This window comes from Macaca nemestrina, chromosome 8 (assembly GCF_043159975.1).
Source record: "Macaca nemestrina isolate mMacNem1 chromosome 8, mMacNem.hap1, whole genome shotgun sequence".
NCBI classification, from domain to species: domain Eukaryota; kingdom Metazoa; phylum Chordata; class Mammalia; order Primates; family Cercopithecidae; genus Macaca; species Macaca nemestrina.
Genome location: NC_092132.1, coordinates 98,365,700 through 98,390,742, shown reverse-complemented (window position 1 = coordinate 98,390,742; position 25,043 = coordinate 98,365,700). Strand labels below are relative to the sequence as shown.

The 25,043-nt window shown below is 39.3% G+C and overlaps 1 long non-coding RNA gene across 1 annotated transcript in view; it reads right to left on the bottom strand.

The window, feature by feature from the left end:
* LOC105496912 (uncharacterized) overlaps positions 1-25,043 on the bottom strand; it is a 107,184-nt gene that overhangs the window by 3,954 nt on the left and 78,187 nt on the right. The window contains exon 4 of the long non-coding RNA XR_011606532.1: positions 3,183-3,462. This is a non-coding gene — a long non-coding RNA (uncharacterized lncRNA). The remainder of the gene's footprint in view (positions 1-3,182; positions 3,463-25,043) is intronic.

The window sequence follows — 25,043 nt, the reverse complement described above, 5'->3', positions numbered from 1 at the left end:
GACCACCCCACCCTGATCTTTTATTATGCAAATTCGGTCTCTAACAGGCTGGCACCATGTTGCCTGCTTTTTACTGCGCATGTGGTGACAAAAAAATGGAAAAAGGGAACTTCCATGTTGACTATACCTGACTTCCAAGTATCCCTTTCTATTGGCACAGCTGCCAGCATTTATCTATGCAAGTTGTCTATGTGTGCAGCTTGATTTTTCAGGCTGCATTTTTTAGAAAAAAAAAAAATGATTTGGGGGTTGCTTTTTATTGAAAGGAAAACCTTACTGAGGACTTTTACCCTATCTGCCTAAATAATATCTTTTCAGTTCCTGTATCAGAGTGACGTCAGTACTCCCTTGTGTCTCAGTAGGTCATGTTTCCCCACCCTGCCCCCAACCAGTCCACTGTAGTCCACTGTCTCTGGGCCCAGTTCTTGCCTAGGCATTGTAGTCCTTATGGTCTAGACTGCCTTTCAAGTTTACTGGGAGACAGAGTGTTGTAGCCCTCAGTAGTGAGGTTTGCGAGAACACAAGTTCTGACCACTGAGATCAGCAAATGCCCTCTGGCTAGGGCTGGTTTAAATGCTCCCTCTGTGGGCAGGCATCAGCTGAGTCTGGTCTGGTTTTCCTTTCTATTCTAACAGAAAAGCACTGAGTTCAATGCCTAACAATTGCTGTGTTCTCCCTCCCCTAGTGCTCAGAGACAATCTCCACACCATGATGCTGCTGCTGGGGGCAAGAGAGGAGTGATGTTAATAACTCAGGACTGTTTTTTATCTGTCTTTTCAGTGCCTCTTTCAGTGATATAAAGTAAAACCAGGTACTATAAGTGCTCACCTAATTTTTGGCTACGGTATTTTTTCATGTAGTTTTAAAATTGGTGTCCTTGCAGAAGGACAGTCAGTGGAGCATTCCATTTCACCATCTTGCTCTGCCTCCCCTTGTGAACTTTTCTTATTCATATAGTTTCCTTATTTATCTATTCTCTAGTAGTACACTGAGCTTATCTATGTTCTCTAGTAGTTCACTGAACTTATCTAAGATGACTGTTTTCAGTTATATCTCAAGTGGTTTATAAATGTCTGTTTATTTAGGGTCAGTTTTTGGAGCTCTGTTAGTTTTCTTTTGTAGTTTGTAATCTTTGTATTCTTACATTGGTGGTTCATTTGAAGGAGGAGCCACCTCCTTCTAGTCTTTACAAGCTGGCTTTTCCAGGGGAAAACCCTTCACCAGTCAGCCTCTCCTGAGATGTTGACAAGCCAGATGGTTGCATCTGTGAATGGATACGCCTTCTGTCAGTGTCTCCAGAGTCTGTGGTCAGAAGAAGCTTGCTGCTTCTGCTTTGCAGTAGTGTGGGCCAGCTGGCTTGGTTCATGAACAGGTGAGGCCAGAGAGAGGGGCTTCAGTCAGGCCAGGTTGATGACTCTGGCTGTGGACTACTGCCAAGATCCATGCACCCTGGCCACTGAAAGACACCACCATCTTTCTTTGTTCCTAGCTGTTCCCAGGTGGCCTAGCCATGCTCATTTCCTCGGTGTTCTGTTTGAGGTGAGACAGAAGTGGGCCTCTTGGGAAGGGCCCCAAATGCTGGGTGAGTTGAACACCCACCTTGGTCTTTCTTTAGCTCACTGGAGAAATCAGAGTGAGGATATCTTTCTTGGCACCAGAGATATGGATAAAACAGAAATTTTTAAATTATGCTTTTTAATGTAGTTTTCCTGGGCTTTTGTGCATTACTGGGGTGCTCAATCCCTGGGTTCTGGAACTCTTACAAAGGTGCTCTCTTTCATAGATATTGTTAAATTGGTGTTTCAGTGAGAAAACCAGGATAAGAACCTTCTATTCTGCCATCTTGCTGACATCGCCACTGTCTGGCTGACTTCTTATAAGGCTCCTTCTGTGGCTCAGTCCACATAGCCTCCTTTTTGAGGTTTTTTTGCCCTGTGGAGAGGAAACTGTCCAGTTCATTCAAGCCTAGGTCTTCTCTGAAATATCTACTTGATCCATGTGATCCCCTCATTACCTTCCACATAAAATTCTGTGCCCCTTACTCCTTGCCTTGCTAGTGGATAAGTCCCACCAAAGCCCTGTTGTCAGAATTCTTAAGGTAATATTCATACAATTATCTCCTCTGGTTAACATGTGGCACATTCCTTCAAGAATCTTCTCTCTCTCAGCTCTAGCAGCATGGGGCTCACTCACCAAGTTTCTACATCTTGGCCAGCATTCAGGTAGGGAGTGAGGTAACAGGCTTTTCACTTGAAGATCTTCATAGTCTCTGTGACTGCTTTATTTTGCAGGGAGGAGAAGATAGCTTCCACTCATTTGTATTCTGGGTAAAGGTGAGAAGGCACCAAGAGGTGAAGAAAGGAAAAGCCACAGCATTCACTATGCTTTGCATTCCCTTCAAATAATACTTCAATAAATCTCTGACCTTATTCTTTTAGACTGTTGGAGGTGACTGTCACTAAACCTCATGGATAAAACAAGGCTTCTCTCATTCACTGTCCTCAGTTTTCTAGTTTCATTTGAATTTCTGTGAAAACAGGGTAAGCCTCACTCCTATTTTGTTTTACATATCTTTGAATTATTGGAAAATAAATGCAAGATTTTTAATTCATTATACACAAAGTAAGCACTTCTTAGAATATATCCACTATTATAGAGGAAAGAACACTGGACAAGTAAGAATACTGAAATTTGCATATCACCTCTATATCTTTCTAATTGTGCATCAAGGTTAGAGTGTCTTTACCTCAATAAACTTCTAGTTACCAATCTATAAAATGAAAACACACAAAACACAGACCTGGAATATCAAGAACAGAATAAAACAGAATATCTAGAACAATTATCTACAGTCTCAGGTGACTGCATAAAATTGAATGTTATAAATTATAACGTTTTATAAGACATTACTAAATTACCAGCTCCTCAAGTTCAGGGACCATGTCCTGTTTGTATTTCTATAAAAGCACTCAAATATTTATTGAATGTATAAAACTTCGAATAAACCTAAAGTCAAAGTAGTAAAATGGAAAAATGAAGACAACAAGGGTATTTGTGATAGGCAGAAAAATGGTCCCCCAAAGAGGTCCACACACTTACTCCTGGAACCTGTGAATATATTATGTTACATGACTTAGGGCAATTAAGGTTGCAGACAGAATTAAAGTTTTTGATCCGCTCACCTTAAAATAGAAGGAGAATCCTAGATTATCAAGATGAATCCAATGCAATCACCAACCTCTTCAGGTGGAAGAGGGAAGCAGAAGATGGAGAATCACAGAGATGGCAGCATGAGGAAGACTACCTGATGTTGCCTCTTTTGAAGATTGAAGAGTAAGGCCAAGAGCCAAGGAATACAGGAGTTCAAAAAGGCAGAGAAACAGATTCTCCTCAAGAGTGTCCAGAAGAAATGCCATCCTGCCACAACCTTGATTTTAGCCAGTGGAGACCCATTTCAGACTTCTAAATTTCAGAAAGGGAAGGTAATAAATTAGAGTTGTTTTAATCCACCAATTAAACTAAAATAGTCTATAACACTAACAGTACATAAAAGTTGGTCTGCAAGAGAACAGTGAAAAAAAAATATGTCAGGTACAAGCCCAAGTTAACACTGGAGCTTGACACATTATACATAAAAAAGAATACAAGTATAGGATGAAGAACTGAATACCTGTGATATTACTAATGGAAAGACCAATGTCTCTTTTGGTTTCCACAGCCGTGGAAGTAGGTGGTGTCTAGATTTCTTTTGACTTTACATTCTATGCAGCATGTAAGAGGGAAGTAATCATGATATAAAGAGAGCAAGAATCTTCACTAGTTGTATTTATTAAGATGGGAATGAAATATTATAATAGTTGGCATTTGCAATCAACAGGAAAACCTAGCTACATCAACATAGCTACAACAGGAAAATATAGCTACATCTAGAATATCAATGAAAATATTGGAGCAATCTGCTAGTAATTAAATATATTTCAAAATACTTATTACAAAACAAATTTCACAAGATTAAAGATTACATTTTAAAAGCAAGCTATAGAAATACAAAAGTAAACATAGATATCTGTATAACCTTGCAATGAAACTGATTTTCTAAATACCGATAAAAGGAAAGCAGAAACCACGAGTGAAAGACTGATTGACTGTATCACTTTAAACTCACAGAGCCTTGCCATGCCATGCTTCAGGACTAACATTGATGGCTTGTCAATCTCATCTTTTTCCAAATGAAAGAAAATATGTTTCATGGCAAAATTTCAACAGTCTCCTTAGAGATCATTGAAGCATCTCCTGGAATAATTGAATCTCAGCTTAGCGAGGCCCAGTGATAGGGGATAAGGACACAGAGAATGGCTCAGAGGGGAGTAAGTGGCCTACCACACTGAATGATGGTAAGAGCTTGAGAAGAATGAGGCAGAGACACTGAATTGAGGCAGAGACACAGGCAGAGACACTCAGAAGTAACTAGTGACTTCAATGAAAGGTATTGAGAATAGGCAGATGATAAATGGGAATGGATTAAGCAGTAAGTGGGAGGTGAGGAAATGGTGCTATGAGCTCAAATAATTTTTCACAAAGTGTGGAGAAAATACAGAAGGGTAACTGGAGTGGTATGTGAGAACCAAAGTACAGTTATTTTTGATGAAAGCATCTTTAACATGTTTAAAATATAAAAGAAGAATGCAGTCAGAAATAAAAATTACAACATTGAGAAGGGATTATTAATAATGTAAGGTACTAGAGAAGGAAGAGGAAAATGGGATCCAAAATACTAGTGGAGGGATTGATTATTGAGAAAAAGAGAAATCTCAGGTGGAAATGCTAAAAGGGGAGAGGCCAGATGCACTGGAAGGAAATAAAGTATGAGTTGTCCATCAGCACCAGTGGGCTTGAGAATGGTGGGAAGTGATAACCACGTGATCTGGAATGATGGGAGGTTGTAGTCAGTAGGCAGAATGCTAATTTTGGTGACTTTGGAGGTGAAGTTGTGGATAATGGCAAGATGCAAGGTGCAATCCTGAGAGTGACTCCCAAGGTGAAGTGAAGGACACTTTGTGTAAGGAAGTTCAGGATCTGAGGGGCTGGCATCATTAATTTTACCAATATTCAGTTGTTGAAACTTCAAATAATGTGAAGATTACATGTCTGATTTACAGAAGATTTTAGCCAAGGAATCTTCAGGTATATTTTTCTGACGTCCTTAGTTGTTTTGTAATAGTCTGTACTATTTTCTAATAGTATGAGATGGAAATTTAATTTTCTAATATTTCAAACTTCTCAGCTATCTCTCCTCCTTATCCCACTAGGAATGGATTACTGTTTAACCTACTTCCCCAAAAGAGAATTAACAGCATAGAAATTATGCCTAAAAGCCAGGTATTTATCTACCAGGTGAGTATGAAATACTTACTTGGTATTTGATGCATATTTACTTAATCAGATAGAACCCCAGCCTTGCTATCAAAGTAAATGTTAAATATGCTTGAGAATGCTGTCCAAAACTTGGGTAAGAAGTATCAATGTAAGGCCTATAACAAACCAAATTTGATTCCCTCAAAAGTAAAGGTAATACAATTTTCATAGCAGGAGAGAAACACATCACTAGTCTATTTCCCAAGACCAAAGAAAAGTACGCTCACTGTGTCAATCAATATAATGGCCTTGATCTTTAAAGAAAGTTCAACTGGAAATTCTAAAATACATGCATATAAGTAAACTTCACAGTACACTGTTTAACTGGCTCTATAATAGTTTTCAATACTTGACATCAAGATTTTTTTACCCAGAACTCCTTTCTTCTTATATTCTTCTCCACATCTTCCCAGGTGCTCGCTATAGAAGACTCAGTATACTTGGCAAGAAGGAAATTAATGAAAGTCAAAAATATAGCTACATCTAGAGATTTCACTATCAGCAAAATTATACAACCACATGTTAGTATTATGAGCAAGCATCCTCAGGCCCAACTGTGAGCACAGTAATTTTAGTCCCAAGATTTCTGTTGAATGCCTTCATTTCAGGCTTTCGAGCAACTAATATATGCAATAAGTAAACAGAAATCCCAGTCATATTTGGAGAGAGAGAAGGGAGGAAGAGGAGAGAAAGGAGAGGTGGGGTGGGGGGAGAGAGGGAAGGAGGGGCAGACAGGGAGAGAGAGAGACAGAGAGAGAGAGAGAGAGAGAGATCCTTCTGAGGTCAAACTGCCCACCCTAAAGCTTAGCCATAGGAGTATAAATGAAATGAAATACAGATGGGAACAACAGGTCAGGCATGCAATTAGCCCAATAAGACTTAAGTTGAAGATCTGTAGACTGTAGATCTAGTCCTTATCTATAATTATTTTGTGGTACACTTTCACTGCACTGAGTAGGGGAGTTCTTACTGCAGTTACAACATTGGCCTGAAGCAATGCTGCAGTCCAGATACTTTCTAGGAAGATGTAATGGGCAAAGGTTACATTTTAAATATGCCCAAAGACATTTTCTTTTGACAAGCACACTTCATGTGGGCCATGTGATTCTTAAGGAGCTTTCAGTCAAGTGGGCATGTAATCCAGACCAATCAATTAAGGTCCTTTACGGGAATATTAGAAAAGACTGATGACTTTTCACCACATCGACAGATGGTGGCTGGGGGTCGTGGAGAGTGGAATGAAGACAACAGGGAAAAGCAGAGGAAAGAGTGGAGCAACTATATGTGATTGAAGCCATTCCAACCTGAAAATTTTAAATTTTATAAGTTAATAAATTCCCTTTTCCTCATGTTGGTTTGCTAATACAGAGGAGGAAAGTAGGTGACAAAGAGAGAGTGAGCAGAGGAAGCTCTCATGGCTGTGATTAGAAAACAGCATTTATGACAGGAGTCAGCTGGTTCCCCACTCGTTCCCTTCATTCATCATCTGAAGGCCCAAGACGGTTTGCCAAACGAGAATATGTTCACAGAATCACACCACAGCTGAGAAGTCGGTGGAATTGTCTTCTATATTTTTGTTTCTACCTTGGGCATGCTTGAGCCTTGGAGATGGAGGCTGCAGTAAGCAGACATCCCACAACTGCACTCCAGCCTGGGGGACAGGAGTGAGACCCTCCTTCAAAAACAAAACAAATAAACAAACAAAAATACCGAAAAAATGCAAAACTTTGCAAGCTAAGGAATGTATAATAAAGGAATGATGATGACCCTTATACACATTTAGGCAACATGTCTCCTCTCTAAGCCTTTGGAAAAAATTATAGGTAATATTTGATATTTCTTATCCTCAATCAGACATTATCTAAATTGATCTACACACATTCTCATTAACCCAATCATACTTACTTTAGAACTACTACTTCACTTGAGCAGCTCTCCACTCTATGAAACACGGACCTTTACACATCCACATCGTATAGTATTCCCAGTAAATAACATTTCACATATGCAGCCTTCGCTTTACCTGGCACAAGCTATTAGTTTATACTCTAATCCAGAGAAAAGAAAACTCAGGCTGGGCACGGTGGCTCAAGCCTGTAATCCCAGCACTTTGGGAGGCCGAGGCGGGCAGATCACGAGATCGGGAGTTGGAGACCAGCCTGGCCAACATGGTGAAATCCCGTCTCTACTAAAACTACAAAAATTATCTGGGCATGGTGGCGGGTGCCTGTAATCCCAGCTACTCAGGAGGCTGAGGCAGGAGAATCACTTGAAACTGGAAGGAAGAGGTTGCAGTGAGCTGAGATCACGCCATTGCATTCCAACCTGGGTGAAAGAGCTAAATTCCATCTCAAAAAAAAAAAAAAGAAGGAAAACTCATAGATGAACACATACTGTTCTCTGCCAGATTATTTTTGAACGTGTAGTGAACAGCTAATGTTGTTCCCAACTATCTCTATGAAATGAATGGAAGAATTTTTTAAAAGGCTTAACATGAGACAGATAAGGAGATACAATCTGATATCAAACCAATACTTTCAGTAGTAGCTTTCCCATAAGGGCTATAATATTGGAATGAACCACCATGTGTACAATATTTTAAAAGCTATGATTAGGCAGGCTGGTTAGAAATCCTTTGTCAGAATAGGCAAATGTTTACAGGTTCTGAAAAGCAGATTGCTGGTACCATCTACCTTAAGTTTCAAATATTTGTTACTTCTTTATTCATTTTTTCCAATCTCTACTGAGATATAGGTTGGTGAATTCTTATCCATTCTGCCATTCTGTATCTTTTAAGTGGAGCATTTAGGCCATTTACATTCAACATTAGTAATGAGATATGAAGTACTATTCTATTCATCGTGATACTTGATGCCTGAATACCTTGGTTTGTTTTCTCATTGTGTTATTGTTATATAGGACCTGTGAGATTTATGCTTTAAGGAGATTCTATTTTGAGGATTTGTTTCAAGATTTAGAGCTCCGTTTAGCATTTCTTGTAGTAATCACTTGGTAGTGGTGAATCCTCTCACATTTGTTTGTCTGAAATAGACAGTGTCTTTCCTTCATTCATGAAGCTTAGTTTTGCTGGATACAAATTTCTTGGCTGATAATTGTTTTGTTTAAAGAGGCTAAAGATAGGCCGGGCGCGGTGGCTCAAGCCTGTAATCCCAGCACTTTGGGAGGCCGAGACGGGCGGATCACAAGGTCAGGAGATCGAGACCATCCTGGCTAACCTGGTGAAACCCCGTCTCTATTAAAAAATACAAAAAACTAGCCAGGCAAGGTGGCGGGCACCTGTAGTCCCAGCTACTCTGGAGGCTGAGGCAGGAGAATGGCATGAACCTGAAAGGCAGAGCTTGCAGTGAGCTGAGATCCGATCACTGCACTCCAGTTTGGGCGACAGAGCGAGACTCCGTCTCAAAAAAACAACAACAAAAAAAAGAGGCTAAAGATAGGACCCCAATTCCTTCTAGTGTGTAGGGTTTCTGCTGAGAAATCTGCTGTTACTCTGATAGGTTTTCCTTTATAGGTTACCTCATGATTTTTGCCTCACAACTCAAGATTCTTTCCATCATCTTGACTTCAAATAACCTGATGACAGTGTGCCTAGGTGATGATCTTATTGCGATGAATTTCCTAGGTGTTCTTTGAGCTTTTTGTATATGTATGTCTAGATCTTCAGCAAGGCTGGGGAAGTTTTCATCAATTACTCCCTCAAATATTCTTTCCAGACTTTTAGATTTCTCTTCTTCCCTGGGAACACCAATTATTCTTAGGTTTGGATCCTTAACATAGTCCCAAACTTCTCAGAGGTTTTGTTCAGTTTTTAAAATTCTTTTTTTGTCTTGGATGGATTAATTCAAAAGTCTTGTCTTTGAGGTCTAAAGTTCTTTCCTTTGCTTGTCTGATTCTATTGCTGAGATTTCCCAGGGCATTTTGCATTTCTCTAAGTGTGTCCTTGATTTCAAGAAGTTGCAATCATTTTTTATTTGTGCTATTTCACTGAAGATTTTTCCTTTCATATCCTGTATCATGTTTTTAATTTCTTTAGGTTAGAGTTCATCTTTCTCTGGTGCCTCCTTTATTAGCTTAATAATCAACCTTCTGAATTCTTTTTCCGGCAATTCAGAGATTTCATCTTGGTTTGGATCCATTGCTAGTGAGCTGATGAGATATTTTGGGGGTGTTAAAGAACCCTGTTTTGTCCAATTACCAAAAGTGTTGTTCTCATTTGGGTAGACCATGTCAGAGGGAAGACCTGGGAACTCAAAGGCTGCTGTTCAGATTATTTTGTCCCATGGGGTGCTCCCTTGATGTGCTGTTCTCCCCCTTCCCCTAGGGATGGGGCTTCCTGAGAGCCAAACCACAGTGATTGCTTTTGCTCTTCTGGGGTTAGCCACCCAGTGGAGCTACTGGGCTGGTACTGGAGAGTATCCACAAAGAGTTCTATGATGTGATTCATCTTCAGGTCTCTCAGCTGGAGCATCTGCTCCAGTGGAGGTAGCAGGAAAAGTTAAGTGGACTCTGTGAGGGTCGTTGGTTGTGTTTTTTAGTGTGGGGGTTTTGTGTTGGTTGGCCTCCAGCTAGGAGGTGGCATTTTCATGAGTGCATCAGCTGCAGTACTATAAGGAGAAAGTAAACTTGCCCTAGGGTTGCCTGGGCAAAACTTAACTATTCAGGTTTTTCAGGTGGTGGGCAGGGCCATAGAACTCCCAAGAGATTATGACCTTTGTCTTTGAATACCAGGGTGGGTAGAGAAAGACCACCAGGAATGCCAGCAGTCACAGGCCTCATACCATTCCCACACAGCCCATAAGACCAGTATGACTCCCACAAAGCCCTCCACAGCTAGTGAGTAGGGTGAGAACTTGCCCTAGACCACCAGTCACCGCACTGAGAAAGTAAACAGACTCATGGTTTTCCACCATCTCAGGGAGCCTGTAGTGGCGATCCAGTTTCTTCAAAGGGTCTGTGAATTCTCTCAGCTTTCCTGCTATGTTGCTGTGGTAGATCTTGAAGCAAAAGTTTATGATGTGGGTCTCCACATGCTGCTCTGTCCAAGTGAGAGCTGCAAGCTAGTGCTGCCTCCCGTACACCATCTTAATCCTCTGTCCAAAGTTTTTTAAATAGTCATTCAAAAAATAATGTGGTAAGAAGTAGAAAGAGCCCCTGTGAACCCAGTACTCCTCATGCTTAGGCTCAGGAATACATAAAAGTTTTCTAGAGTAAGGTCCTTTTGCCCCATCAATTCTCATATAACTCCCCTCACTCAATTTTAACTTGGAGATTATTCCTCCTTCAATCTAGTGTATGTGTTCTGGGTGAGCTCTACCCCTGCTCTAAAGGTGCACAACATGTGTCACATGCAAGCCAGTAAGCATATTATATTCCCCTGGCCGTGGTGCTTGTGGACACAGAGTGATTCCCCTGCAAGTAAAAGGGCTCACTGTTTCCCACTAGACTTCACTCTTGGACTCATCTGAGCCTAAAACTGCTACAGTCATCTTCTCATCAAGCAAAGAGAGCCTAGGAATTTTATAAGTTATATGGAGAACTTTCATATGAAGCCAATGCAGTGGGAGGCAGAGAGGAGAAGCAGAGAAAAGAAAGAAGAAAGAAAGGAAGGGGTGCGGGGAGGTGAGGGGACCCTCTGTTTCAGTCCGGAATCCAGCTTTATAAGAAGCTAGGCTATCAGTGGACATTTTTAGTTGAATAGGAAAATAAATGTCATCTTTGCCTCCCTTTGGTACAGACATTCTAACACTTGTAGACTAATATAGAAAAAAATAATAATAATAACTCTAACAGACATGTTTAATCTGATGCCATTGCATCATTTCCAGGTACTATTCAAAATTTACGAGAGGTTAGAGCCTCAGAGCTATAAAACCAACACAGAAGGATTTCACAATCTCAAGTCACTTTAAAACCAACATCATGGAAAATGTGATCATACAATGTTTAGCCAAATTCTATTTTGTGGGCATTTTGGGAAATGCACATTCCATTTCTAATATAATAGAAAACTAGTAATTAGATGCAATCTGCATTGTGAGCAAAATTACTAAACATTCTACCTTGTAATCATTACAGCCCTGATATAAGCAATGAAAATTAGAAATCTTATTCCTCCTGTAGATTCTTGTTTAGTGTAGTCATACTAGTTTTATATTGTATGAGTCCATATTTGAGGAAAGGTTGTAACCATACCTCCCCTAACAGTTTAAAATCTTGAAAAAAATAAAGTAAAAGCACAATGTGTTAAAGTTTTAAAATGGGAAATTAGTGTCATCTTGTATTTTGAAGACGTGAAAGTAAAACCTTTATCTCTCCTTCTTCATATGTTAAAGAATCATTGACTAAAACAGGCCCACTTTATTTCCTTTGGTGTTCTGAAATCATCAAGTAAACCCTCTTTATTCCTCCTTCAGAATGTTGTTAAAGTGTAAACTCCTTCCCTTGACAGTTAGGCTCTATGCTATTTCAGCCAGGAAATTCCAATTTCTTGAAAAAATCACATTCATTATTATACTTTGGTTATTGGATCAAAGTCAGGACTTAATTCTGAATATTAATGTGGTATAATCATGAAAAAGCTTTGGTTTTTAAGCATTAACATGGTAATCAGCAAATGTCTTTGAGAGATGGCCCAGATATTGGAAACAGCAGTAACCTTTCTTTTTTTTTATTTATTTATTATTATTATACTTTAAGTTCTAGGGTACATGTGCATAACGTGCAGGTTTGTTACATATGTATACTTGTGCCATGTTGCTGTGCTGCACCCATCAATTCGTCAGCACCCATCAACTCGTCATTTACATCAGGTATAACTCCCAATGCAATCCCTCCCCCCTCCCCCCTCCCCATGATAGGCCCCGGTGTGTGATGTTCCCCTTCCCGAGTCCAGGTGATCTCATTGTTCAGTTCCCACCTATGAGTGAGAACACGCGGTGTTTGGTTTTCTGTTCTTGTGATAGTTTGCTAAGAATGATGGTTTCCAGCTGCATCCATGTCCCTACAAAGGACACAAACTCATCCTTTTTTATGGCTGCATAGTATTCCATGGTGTATATGTGCCACATTTTCTTAATCCAGTCTGTCACTGATGGACATTTGGGTTGATTCCAAGTCTTTGCTATTGGGAATAGTGCCGCAATAAACATACATGTGCATGTGTCTTTATAGCAGCATAATTTATAATCCTTTGGGTATATACCCAGTAATGGGATGGCTGGGTCATATGGTACATCTAGTTCTAGATCCTTGAGGAATCACCATACTGTTTTCCATAATGGATGAACTAGTTTACAATCCCACCAACAGTGTAAAAGTGTTCCTATTTCTCCACATCCTCTCCAGCACCTGTTGTTTCCTGACTTTTTAATGATTGCCGTTCTAACTGGTGTGAGATGGTATCTCATTGTGGTTTTGATTTGCATTTCTCTGATGGCCAGTGATGATGAGCATTTTTTCATGTGTCTGTTGGCTGTATACATGTCTTCTTTTGAGAAATGTCTGTTCATATCCTTTGCCCACTTTTTGATGGGGTTGTTTGTTTTTTTCTTGTAAATTTGTTTGAGTTCTTTGTAGGTTCTGGATATTAGCCCTTTGTCAGATGAGTAGATTGCAAACATTTTCTCCCATTCTGTAGGTTGCCTGTTCACTCTGATGGTAGTTTCTTTTGCTGTGCAGAAGCTCTTTAGTTTAATTAGATCCCATTGGTCAATTTTGGCTTTTGCTACCATTGCTTTTGGTGTTTTAGACATGAAGTCTTTGCCCATGCCTATGTCCTGAATGGTACTACCTAGGTTTTCCTCTAGGGTTTTTATGGTATTAGGTCTAACATTAAGTCTCTAATCCATCTTGAATTAATTTTCGTATAAGGAGTAAGGAAAGGATCCAGTTTCAGCTTTCTACTTATGGCTAGCCAATTTTCCCAGCACCATTTATTAAATAGGGAATCCTTTCCCCATTTCTTGTTCCTCTCAGGTTTGTCAAAGATCAGATGGCTGTAGATGTGTGGTATTATTTCTGAGGACTCTGTTCTGTTCCATTGGTCTATATCTCTGTTTTGGTACCAGTACCATGCTGTTTTGGTTACTGTAGCCTTGTAGTATAGTTTGAAGTCAGGTAGCGTGATGCCTCCAGCTTTGTTCTTTTGACTTAGGATTGTCTTGGAGATGTGGGCTCTTTTTTGATTCCATATGAACTTTAAAGCAGTTTTTTCCAATTCTGTGAAGAAACTCATTGGTAGCTTGATGGGGATGGCATTGAATCTATAAATTACCGTGGGCAGTATGGCCATTTTCACGATATTGATTCTTCCTATCCATGAGCATGGTATGTTCTTCCATTTGTTTGTGTCCTCTTTTATTTCACTGAGCAGTGGTTTGTAGTTCTCCTTGAAGAGGTCCTTTATATCCCTTGTAAGTTGGATTCCTAGGTATTTGATTCTCTTTGAAGCAACTGTGAATGGAAGTTCATTTATGATTTGGCTCTGTGTTTGTCTGTTACTGGTGTATAAGAATGCTTGTGATTTCTGCACATTAATTTTGTATCCTGAGACTTTGCTGAAGTTGCTTATCAGCTTAAGGAGATTTTGGGCTGAGACAATGGGGTTTTCTAAATATACAATCATGTCATCTGCAAACAGGGACAATTTGACTTCTTCTTTCCTAACTGAATACCCTTGATTTCTTTCTCTTGCCTGATTGCCCTAGCCAGAACTTCCAACACTATGTTGAATAGGAGTGGTGAGAGAGGGCATCCCTGTCTTGTGCCAGTTTTCAAAGGAAATTTTTCCAGTTTTTGCCCATTCAGTATGATATTGGCTGTGGGTTTGTCATAAATAGCTCTTATTATTTTGAGGTACGTTCCATCAATACCGAATTTATTGAGCGTTTTTAGCATGAAGGGCTGTTGAATTTTGTCAAAAGCCTTTTCTGCATCTATTGAGATAATCATGTGGTTCTTGTCTTTAGTTCTGTTTATATGCTGGATTATGTTTATTGATTTGCGAATGTTGAACCAGCCTTGCATCCCAGGGATGAAGCCCACTTGATCATGGTGGATAAGCTTTTTGATGTGTTGCTGAATCCGGTTTGCCAGTATTTTATTGAGGATTTTTGCATCGATGTTCATCAGGGATATTGGTCTAAAATTCTCTTTTTTTGTTGTGTCTCTGTCAGGCTTTGGTATCAGGATGATGTTGGCCTCATAAAATGAGTCAGGGAGGATTCCCTCTTTTTCTATTGATTGGAATAGTTTCAGAAGGAATGGTACCAACTCCTCCTTGTACCTCTGGTAGAATTCAGCTGTGAATCCATCTGGACCTGGACTTTTTTTCGTTGGTGGGCTATTAATTATTGCCTCAATTTCAGAGCCTGCTATTGGTCTATTCAGGGATTCAACTTCTTCCTGGTTTAGTCTTGGAAGAGTGTAAGTGTCCAGGAAATTATCCATTTCTTCTAGATTTTCCAGTTTATTTGCGTAGAGGTGTTTATAGTATTCTCTGATGGTAGTTTGTTTTTCTGTGGGGTCAGTGGTGATATCCCCTTTATCAGTTTTAATTGCGTCGGTTTGATTCTTCTCTCTTTTCTTCTTTATTAGTCTTGCTAGTGGTCTGTCAATTTTGTTGATCTTTTCAAAAAACCAACTCCTGGATTCATTGATTTTTTTGGAGGGTTTTTTGTGTCTCTATCTCCTTCAGTTCTGCTCTGATCTTAGTTATTTCTTGCCTTCTGCTAGCTTTCGAATGTGTTTGCTCTTGCTTCTCTAGTTCTTTTAATTGCGATGTTAGAGTGTCAATTTTAGATCTTTCCTGCTTTCTCTTGTGGGCATTTAGTGCTATAAATTTCCCTCTACACACTGCTTTAAATGTGTCCCAGAGATTCTGGTATGTTGTATCTTTGTTCTCATTGGTTTCAAAGAACATCTTTATTTCTGCCTTCATTTCGTTATGTACCCAGTAGTCATTCAGGAGCAGGTTGTTCAGTTTCCATGTAGTTGAGCGGTTTTGATTGAGTTTCTTAGTCCTGAGTTCTAGTTTGATTGCACTGTGGTCTGAGAGACAGTTTGTTATAATTTCTGTTCTTGTACATTTACTGAGGAGCACTTTACTTCCAATTACATGGTCAATTTTGGAGTAAGTACGATGTGGTGCTGAGAAGAATGTATATTCTGTTGATTTGGGGTGGAGAGTTCTATAGATGTCTATTAGGTCTGCTTGCTGCAGAGATGAGTTCAATTCCTGGATATCCTTGTTAACTTTCTGTCTCGTTGATCTGTCTAATGTTGACAGTGGAGTGTTGAAGTCTCCCATTATTATTGTATGGGAGTCTAAGTCTCTTTGTAAGTCTCTAAGGACTTGCTTTATGAATCTGGGTGCTCCTGTATTGGGTGCATATATATTTAGGATAGTTAGCTCTTCCTGTTGAATTGATCCCTTTACCATTATGTAATGGCCTTCTTTGTCTCTTTTGATCTTTGATGGTTTAAAGTCTGTCTTATCAGAGACTAGTATTGCAACCCCTGCTTCTTTTTGTTCTCCATTTGCTTGGTAAATCTTCCTCCATCCCTTTATTTTGAGCCTATGTATGTCTCTGCGTGTGAGATGGGTCTCCTGAATACAGCAAACTGATGGGTCTTGACTCTTTATCCAGTTTGCCAGTCTGTGTCTTTTAATTGGAGCATTTAGTCCATTTACATTGAAGGTTAATATTGTTATGTGTGAACTTGATCCTGCCATTATGATATTAACTGGTTATTTTGCTCGTTAGTTGATGCAGTTTCTTCCTAGCCTCGAAGGTCTTTACATTTTGGCATGTTTTTGCAATGGCTGGTACTGGTTGTTCCTTTCCATGTTGAGTGCTTCCTTCAGGGTCTCTTGTAAGGCAGGCCTAGTGGTGACAAAATCTCTAAGCATTTGCTTATCTGTAAAGGATTTTATTTCTCCTTCACTTATGAAACTTAGTTTGGCTGGATATGAAATTCTGGGTTTAAAATTCTTTTCTTTAAGAATGTTGAATATTGGCCCCCACTCTCTTCTGGCTTGGAGAGTTTCTGCCGAGAGATCTGCTGTTAGTCTGATGGGCTTCCCTTTGTGGGTAACCCAACCTTTCTCTCTGTCTGCCCTTAACATTTTTTCCTTCATTTCAACTTTGGTGAATCTGGCAATTATGTGTCTTGGAGTTGCTCTTCTCGAGGAGTGTCTTTGTGGCGTTCTCTGTATTTCCTGGATTTGAATGTTGGCCTGCCCTACTAGGTTGGGGAAGTTCTCCTGGATGATATCCTGAAGAGTGTTTTCCAACTTGGTTCCATTTTCCCTCTCACTTTCAGGCACCCCAATCAGATGTAGATTTGGTCTTTTTACATAATCCCATACTTCTTGCAGGCTTTGTTCATTTCTTTTTCTTCTTTTTTCTTTTGGTTTCTCTTCTTGCTTCATTTCGTTCATTTGATCCTCAATCGCTGATACTCTTTCTTCCAGTTGATCGAGTCGGTTACTGAAGCTTGTGCATTTGTCACGTATTTCTCGTGTCATGGTTTTCATCTCTTTCATTTTGTTTAGGACCTTCTCTGCATTAATTACTCTAGCCATCAATTCTTCCACTTTTTTTTCAAGATTTTTAGTTTCTTTGCGCTGGGTACGTAATTCCTCCTTTAGCTCTGAGAAATTTGATGGACTGAAGCCTTCTTCTCTCATCTCATCAAAGTCATTCTCCGTCCAGCTTTGATCCATTGCTGGCGATGAGCTGCACTCCTTTGCCGGGGGAGATGCGCTCTTATTTTTTGAATTTCCAGCTTTTCTGCCCTGCTTTTTCCCCATCTTTGTGGTTTTCTCTGCCTCTGGTCTTTGATGATGGTGATGTACTGATGGGCTTTTGGTGTAGGTGTCCTTCCTGTTTGATAGTTTTCCTTCTAACAGTCAGGACCCTCAGCTGTAGGTCTGTTGGAGATTGCTTGAGGTCCACTCCAGACCCTGTTTGCCTGGGTATCAGCAGCAGAGGCTGCAGAAGGTAGAATATTTCTGAACAGCGAGTGTACCTGTCTGATTCTTGGTTTGGAAGCTTCCTCTCAGGGGTGTACTCCACCCTGTGAGGTGTGGGGTGTCAGACTGCCCCTAGTGGGGGATGTCTCCCACTTAGGCTACTCAGGGGTCAGGGACCCACTTGAGCAGGCAGTCTGTCCCTTCTCAGATCTCAACCTCCGTGTTGGGAGATCCACTGCTCTCTTCAAAGCTGTCAGACAAAATTGTTTGCGTCTGCAGGGGTTTCTGCTGCTTTTGTTATTGTTTACTGTGCCCTGTCCCCAGAGGTGGAGTCTACAGAGACAGGCAGGTTTCCTTGAGCTGCTGTGAGCTCCACCCAGTTGGAGCTTCCCAGCAGCTTTGTTTACCTACTTAAGCCTCAGCAATGGCGGGCGCCCCTCCCCCAGCCTCGCTGCTGCCTTGCCGGTAGATCACAGACTGCTGTGCTAGCAATGAGGGAGGCTCCGTGGGCGTGGGACCCTCCTGGCCAGGTGTGGGATATGATCTGGTGTGCCTGTTTGCTTAAAGCACAGTATTGGGGTGGGAGTTACCCAATTTTCCAGGTGTTGTGTGTCTCAGTTCCCCTGGCTAGGAAAAGGGATTCCCTTCCCCCTTGCGCTTCCCAGGTGAGGCGATGCCTCGCCCTGCTTCAGCTCTCGCTGGTTGGGCTGCAGCAGCTGACCAGCACCGATCGTCCGGCACTCCCCAGTGAGATGAACCCAGTACCTCAGTTGAAAATGCAGAAATCACCGGTCTTCTGTGTCGCTCGCGCTGGGAGTTGGAGACTGGAGCTGTTCCTATTCGGCCATCTTGCTCTGCCCCCAGTAACCTGACTTTCAGGAGTCCATGAAAGTACAGACTGACTTCCAAAAAATACAGTGCTTTAAGAAGAGATATGAAACATCTTCCCAGAAATTATTGGATTAAAAAAAAACCACCCAGATGAATATGAGCCAAAATGTCATCCAAAATGCCTCAAATTTTGTAGAATTCTACATTAAAAAGCAAATAGGACCAGATTGGAGGAAAATGCCAAGAAGTCATTCATATGCATTATTTCTATGAATACAAAATTGTGTCATAGAAAAAAAGAAGCAGGCTTTTCTCTGCAATATACAATCTGGCAAGTCCATGGGAAGATAAGCTCATGAAAATTAGATGAATTTCCTTCAAAACAATGTTTGTGTGACTTGCATTTATACTTTCAGTCTAAACTAACATAGTAATTTTTAAGTTAATAACATGCCTCAATATTTAATTTAAAAAATTCCTGCTTTGTAAAAATAAAAATAAACATACAAATTTGTACTACTTGTTTGGCAGTTATTGGCAGAAAAGATAAAAATAAAAATGTTATAGGACTTGGGGTATGACTATGGAGTTGGCCACAGCAAGTGGAAAGAGAGAGATGAAGAATAAGAGTGAGGTGGGAGGAGAGCGAGTGAAAGACAAAGACCAAGAGGCATTCATTACACAAGCACAAGGTGAAATCATGTGCCTTAGGTTACAGTTTGCTGAGCAGAATAAGAGTAGTAACAATAAAAGCCAACATTTGTTGGATACTCATCATATGCCTGGTGGAATGTTAAGTGCTGATTATGTGATTATGTAACATTTCATTTAATCCTCTTTGAAAAAAGAAAAAAATATGCAGTTTCCCTACCATTACTAAAATTTGATACCTAGATGAGGTTTTTTCAGATTTTTTTCCTGCAACTAAATATCTAGAGATAACTTTTAACATACATGGCATTCTTTTTCAGTACCTACCATGGTGCCAATTCATTGACCAAATAAACATGCTAGACATTTTTAAAGGAGAAGCTGAAACATTCTAAAAAACTAGAATACTACAGAACAAAATGGCCAGGTAATTGCAGATTCTTGAAACTTCTTTTCCCTTTGAGTTATGCAATCTAAAAAGTAAAAAAAAAAAAAAAAAAAAATGAAAAGCATGTCTTCCACATTGAGGCTACAAACAGGTCCAACCTTATGCCACAAATCTTGCCCCAAATTAAAATAAAATCTCTGCAATGTACAAGTTATTCATTTTCCAGAGACAAGTATGCAAAGTAGCAGCAAGTGAGGGAAATTCTGGAAAGCCTCAGTACAGACAGTTCGGAGGGCATAAAAAGCATACTTGATTTCCAGCCTCTTTCCCAGGGCCTATGCTTGAAGAGCTGCCAAACTAAGTCTTTACTTGGATCTAACAAGAAAACACCAAAGGGCCAAAATCTGATCACTACTTTTTCACACCTGGCAATGGAAGCAGCAAAGATTCAGCTAAAAGAGAAAAATCAGAAACTTTTTTCTTTTACATTTCAATGTTTGTAGGATCAATCTGCTTAAAAAACCTAGAGCAAAATAAACTTTCCATGTTTCAGATGGAAGACTAAGTGCTAATATAATGATCACTTTCTGTACTTCTGCCATTACCTTTGAATAAAAAAAAACTTTTTGTTACATTTTTAAAAATTTTAGTCTAAGTGTGGTTCTGTAGTTATTTAAATGTCCTCTAAGATCACTCCATGAGGCATCATTAGAACAGAACTATCACATATACATTCACCATAATAAAGAAATGTTTCTTATAAGAAAATAACTGCCCTTCCATACTCTTTTGTGGATCTTCCTGGGATTTTCTGGGATATTTCTTTCTACTGAAAGAATTTAGGTTTGCTCTTGGCTCTGAAATGAAACAGAATGGTATGTTAATTGAAAGATCTTAATGACCATTCTGAATTTAAAGCTGAAATTTCACTTCTGTTCTGTTTCCTGTCTTAAATGGTATCTAGCCATATTGCCTAATATAGCCTCTCAAATCTTCTGCAATGAGATTAAATGATGGCGATAAAATATTCCAATAATCATATGCCAACATATATTGATACTCCACAATTAAATATAATTTCCCTCTCATTAAGAATTTCCCAAGAAATATAATTAAATTCAAAGATTAAAATCTTCAAAAAAAATCTAAATTCTTACCTTAAAGTCCATAAAAGCTAAAGTCTGAAAAATTCCTGCTGTCTTTGTTGAGCAGTGTGAATTCAAAGAAAGTAAAGCCTCAAATCCCAATTTAAATTCCAAACCTATTCTCTCCAACTTCTCATTCTGTTCAGTTTCAGTTAGATGAATTCTCTATATCTGCATTTCTTTCAGCAGCTACAGCCTGACTCTTTCTCGGGAATGGGTACAGTTCCTTCAGGGCCTCAGAAATTTGTTTATTTGCTCACAAGTCAACTCAGGAGTCTCACTTTTAAGGATCCAAAGCATTAATAGAGAATACAAAAGTGCACACCATGGTTTTCCAAACCCACACGTTTTAGAAAATAAAGCAATCCCCATTTGCTAGTACAGTTATCCTAAACATAATTATGTTCTAGAACCCAGTACATACTGTTGTCAAAGGTCATTATAGAAACTCAAAAGTATCTGAAAAAGAAATACTAGTTTCAACTTTACTAAATTGCTGATCAACCTATCCCTGCACGATAAAAACCCTTAAAGTAGGCATCAGAGAAACATACCTCAAAATATTAAGAGCCATCTGTGACAGACCTGCAGCTAACATCATACTGAAGGGGAAAATTTAGAAACCTTCCCTCTTGGTACTGGAATAAGACAAGGATGTCCACTTACACCACTCCTATTCAACATAGTGCTGGAAATCCTAACCACAGCAATCAGCCAAGAGAAAGAAATAAAAGGCATCCAAATAGAAAAAGAAGCCACATTATCTCTCTTCACTGAAAATATAATTCTATACCTAGAAAACCCAAAGTCCAAAAGACTCCTAGATTTGATAAATGATGTGGTCAAGTTTTGGGATACAAAATCGACATATAAATATCAGCATTATTTCCATACACGATCAACATTCAAACTGAGAACCAAATCAAGAATGCAATCTCACTTACAGCGAAAACAAAAAGAAAACAAACAAAAACCTAGGAATACATCTGCCCAAGGAGGTAAAAGATCTCTATAGGAGATACTTGTCTGGGGTACATGAGAATTACCCTAAAAATCTGTTAGAGTGGTATAGAAATGTTCATAGCAGCATTATGCATATTGCTAAAAACCTGAAGCAATTTAATGCCCATCAACTGATAAATTAATGAACAAAATGTGGTATATTTCCAAAACATGTTCAGATATAAAAAGGAATGAGTATTGCTACATGATATAATATAGATGAATCTTGAAAACACTGTGCTAATGGAAAGAAGCCAGTCACAAAAGGCAACAATATGGCTTGATTCCACTGACATGAACTATTCAGACTGTGTAAATTTGTGTAGACAAAAACTAGATTTCTGGTTGTCAGGATATGAGAGAAGGGAAGAATTGGGACTCACTGCTAATCAGTACAGGGTTTCTTTTTGGGGTGGCAGAAATACTCTAGAGTGAGACAGTAGTGATGGTCACACTACATAGTTAATATACTAAAAATCACTGAATTATATGCTTTTAAACAGCAGATTTTATGTTATATAGATTATATCACAATTAAAAATAAATTGAGAGAAACCTCTCATAAGAGATTAAATTTGACTCTATGGGATTCATCTTAACTATGGGACCAGAGTGGGTTAAAGGCTGAGATTTACTTATCTTCTTTCCGAGTTATTGCCATCTGAGATATTCCTGGCCTTTTAATCTCTAAAATTTGCAGTGGAAGCATCCCCCACCTCACCCACTGGGCATCAGGTCCTAACTAAGAAGTTCTTCCAATTCAGTATTTTCTCAGCCTTTTAGTCTCAACTTTCCTACTGAGTGCCATTCTAATGCTGTAGTAAGTGTGGACCTGGCCATGTAGCCAACACTGTATCCTAGGAACTACAGTTTTGGTCCTGAGACACAATGGCTGCTGTCACTCACTACAGAATTGCTTAGAACCGTGAAACCTGGCTCCCAGTGAAGATTCTCCTGCCCCTCAGTCCCCAGAACTGTTCCAGCTGGAGAACCACCTTAAGCAAGTTCCTTAAACAAAGCTGCTTCTGGTGAACTGCATTCCTTGCAGCCTCACAGAAAAAAAAAATCCCTCATGATTACTCCCCAAGAGATGACATTTCCTCTGGTTTAGGATGCTACAGGCTCTGAACATTTTTGTCTGTCATGTCTTTTATGCTATATCTCTCAAATGTTTTCATTTTCTCCACTAGTAGTTTCAGGAAGACTTAGCTGATTAACCTACCTGAGAAGTTTCTTTTCTTCTACCAAGTAGGATCATGATGTTGGCAGGATCTGAATTCTTTCTTTTTACCTTTCCATTGCTCTCGGGCCCAGATATTTTACTACTATATTCTGCTAGATTGTGTTTTATAGAGTTTTCCATGGTGAGATATACGAAAATAGCAGGTTCTGGGTCTGTCAAACGTATCTGCTGTTTAAACATATTTTGTCTACATTCAAGCTTCCTGGGAAGATTATCCATCCCAGAAGATACCCCTCCATAGCCCAATATCTATAATGGGCTCAGTACATATTATAGTTCTTCTGTCCACACCCCTCCAATATAAATGATCTTTTCTGTGCCTTACTTTGAGTCCTAACCAAAAATTGCTTGGGGATGTTTCCTCAGGGAACAGTGTGTAATACATCATCACCTTAAGTCACCTCATTTTTTTGGTTTTCTGCGCTGCTCTTCCCCACATTTACCCTCAAATTTGTTCTAATATTTTGTAACCAAGTCATACAGTTGTCTCAATATTTGCTTGGAGAGTTGGTTTCTGCTTACACTTATGAGCCAGTTTGCAGCATTTGGACACACCCTCTCAGAAATTACTCTAGTCTACTGAGATCCTGCCTTGCTTCCTCTCTAAATTTTATCAGGCTGCAGTTACTCTTTTTGATATAGCAACAATGAAAGTACAACCCCTTTTCTGAAACCTTCTGAGAACAGGTAGACCATCTACATCTGTCTCTCCTTACAGGTCTTCTTTCCCCTTTACGTCTATTGATCCAAACCAATAAAACTGCAACCTTTCTCATAAGGAAATCCTTTGTTTCCTTCAGTTAAATATGCCTAAATTTCTTTATTCTTGTTATTCTGATGCACTTATTCTTATAGTAAGGTTGAAGCATACTCTTAAGCCCATGGCTTCCTGAGCAAAGCTGATTCTTGAGACGCAGTCCTCAAAACACAGGCTTTCTAGACTTTGGTGTCATAATAGCTTCCTTGAGGTGTTTTTCTATGTCAATCCAAAAAGGGACCGTTTTTTTATAATAAGTCTCATGTCTTTTTGCACATTTGTTAATAAAAATGTACTACGCTTCTGTGGGCAAGGGTGCATTTTAGGTCTCAAAATGGTCTAATACCGAGATCACAGTTTATTTTGATTAACAAATCCATGGCCAACTTAAAACTACAATGTGGGGACTGGCTTTTAAAAGCCTGTGTCAAAGCCATGTATATCCATGAATTAGCCCATCTTTAGACCCTGAATTCAGCCTAAAATAGTGCAAAAAGTGAATGCCAACCTACATCTGCACACATAATGTAAAGTTCACTTACACACTAGTTCTTTAGTTTATACATAAAATTTAGTTGCACTAAATTCCTGGCCTGCAACCCTGGTTGACAAAGCAGATTGTAAAAGTTGTGGTCAATAATTACCTTGACCCCTCCCAATCATGATGCTCCTGTACTTGTAAGTCAATCTTTCCCTCAGCTGCACTCTTTATGGAGGCCCTACATGCCCATCATCTGCTGATGCTCCATATTCTTCAAAATAAAACTGTAGCAATTCATATTCTAAATCCAGCCCACACTGGGTGCCATAACCTGCCCACCTTTAGCTTAAGACCAGCAGCTATAACACTGGCTGCATAAAAACCTGTGGGAAAGAGGGCCATAAATTAAGAGACTCATCGATGTCACACAGTGCACTGTCTAAGGCTGAAAGCTGTTTGCCAAAGAACAAGAGAGAATAGAGAAAACAAAACAAAAAACAATCACCACAATCACACTGCACTATATAGGCCACTGCTAACTTCTAAGGACGTGAACCCCTGTGGTATTTCCCTACAAAAACTTCAGTCTCTGAGTATTATTTTTCTTTTGATAAATGAGCAGAAACATTATCTGTAACTTTCTACATAACCCCTGAAGCCTTCAAACCTTAAACAAATATAAATCTCTCATATAAAATAATCTCAACAGTTTTTATAATATACATGAGTCCAGGCACAATAGATCATGCCTGTAATCCCAGCACTCTGGGAGGCTGAAGCGGGAGAATAGCTTGAGCCCAGGAGTTCAAGACCAGCCTGGGCAATGTGGCAAAAGCTCGTCTTTATTTAATCTAAATTATAAATTTAAAATATATATATCTGAAAATTATACACTATAACGCAAATTATACAAACATGGTAATAACAATTGTCTTTGAGTGATGAAATGATAATTTTAATTTCTATTTTCAATCTCCAAATTTTTTCTATAAAATTACAATTATTTATACAGCCAAATAACTGCCTACTTGGCAACTGTATGTCAAGAAAAAGTCACACTTCCTCCCCTTGTATCCAGAAGTCAAAAGGTGGCTATAATTATGACATTCTTTCTAAACATACCTTCAGCCTCCTT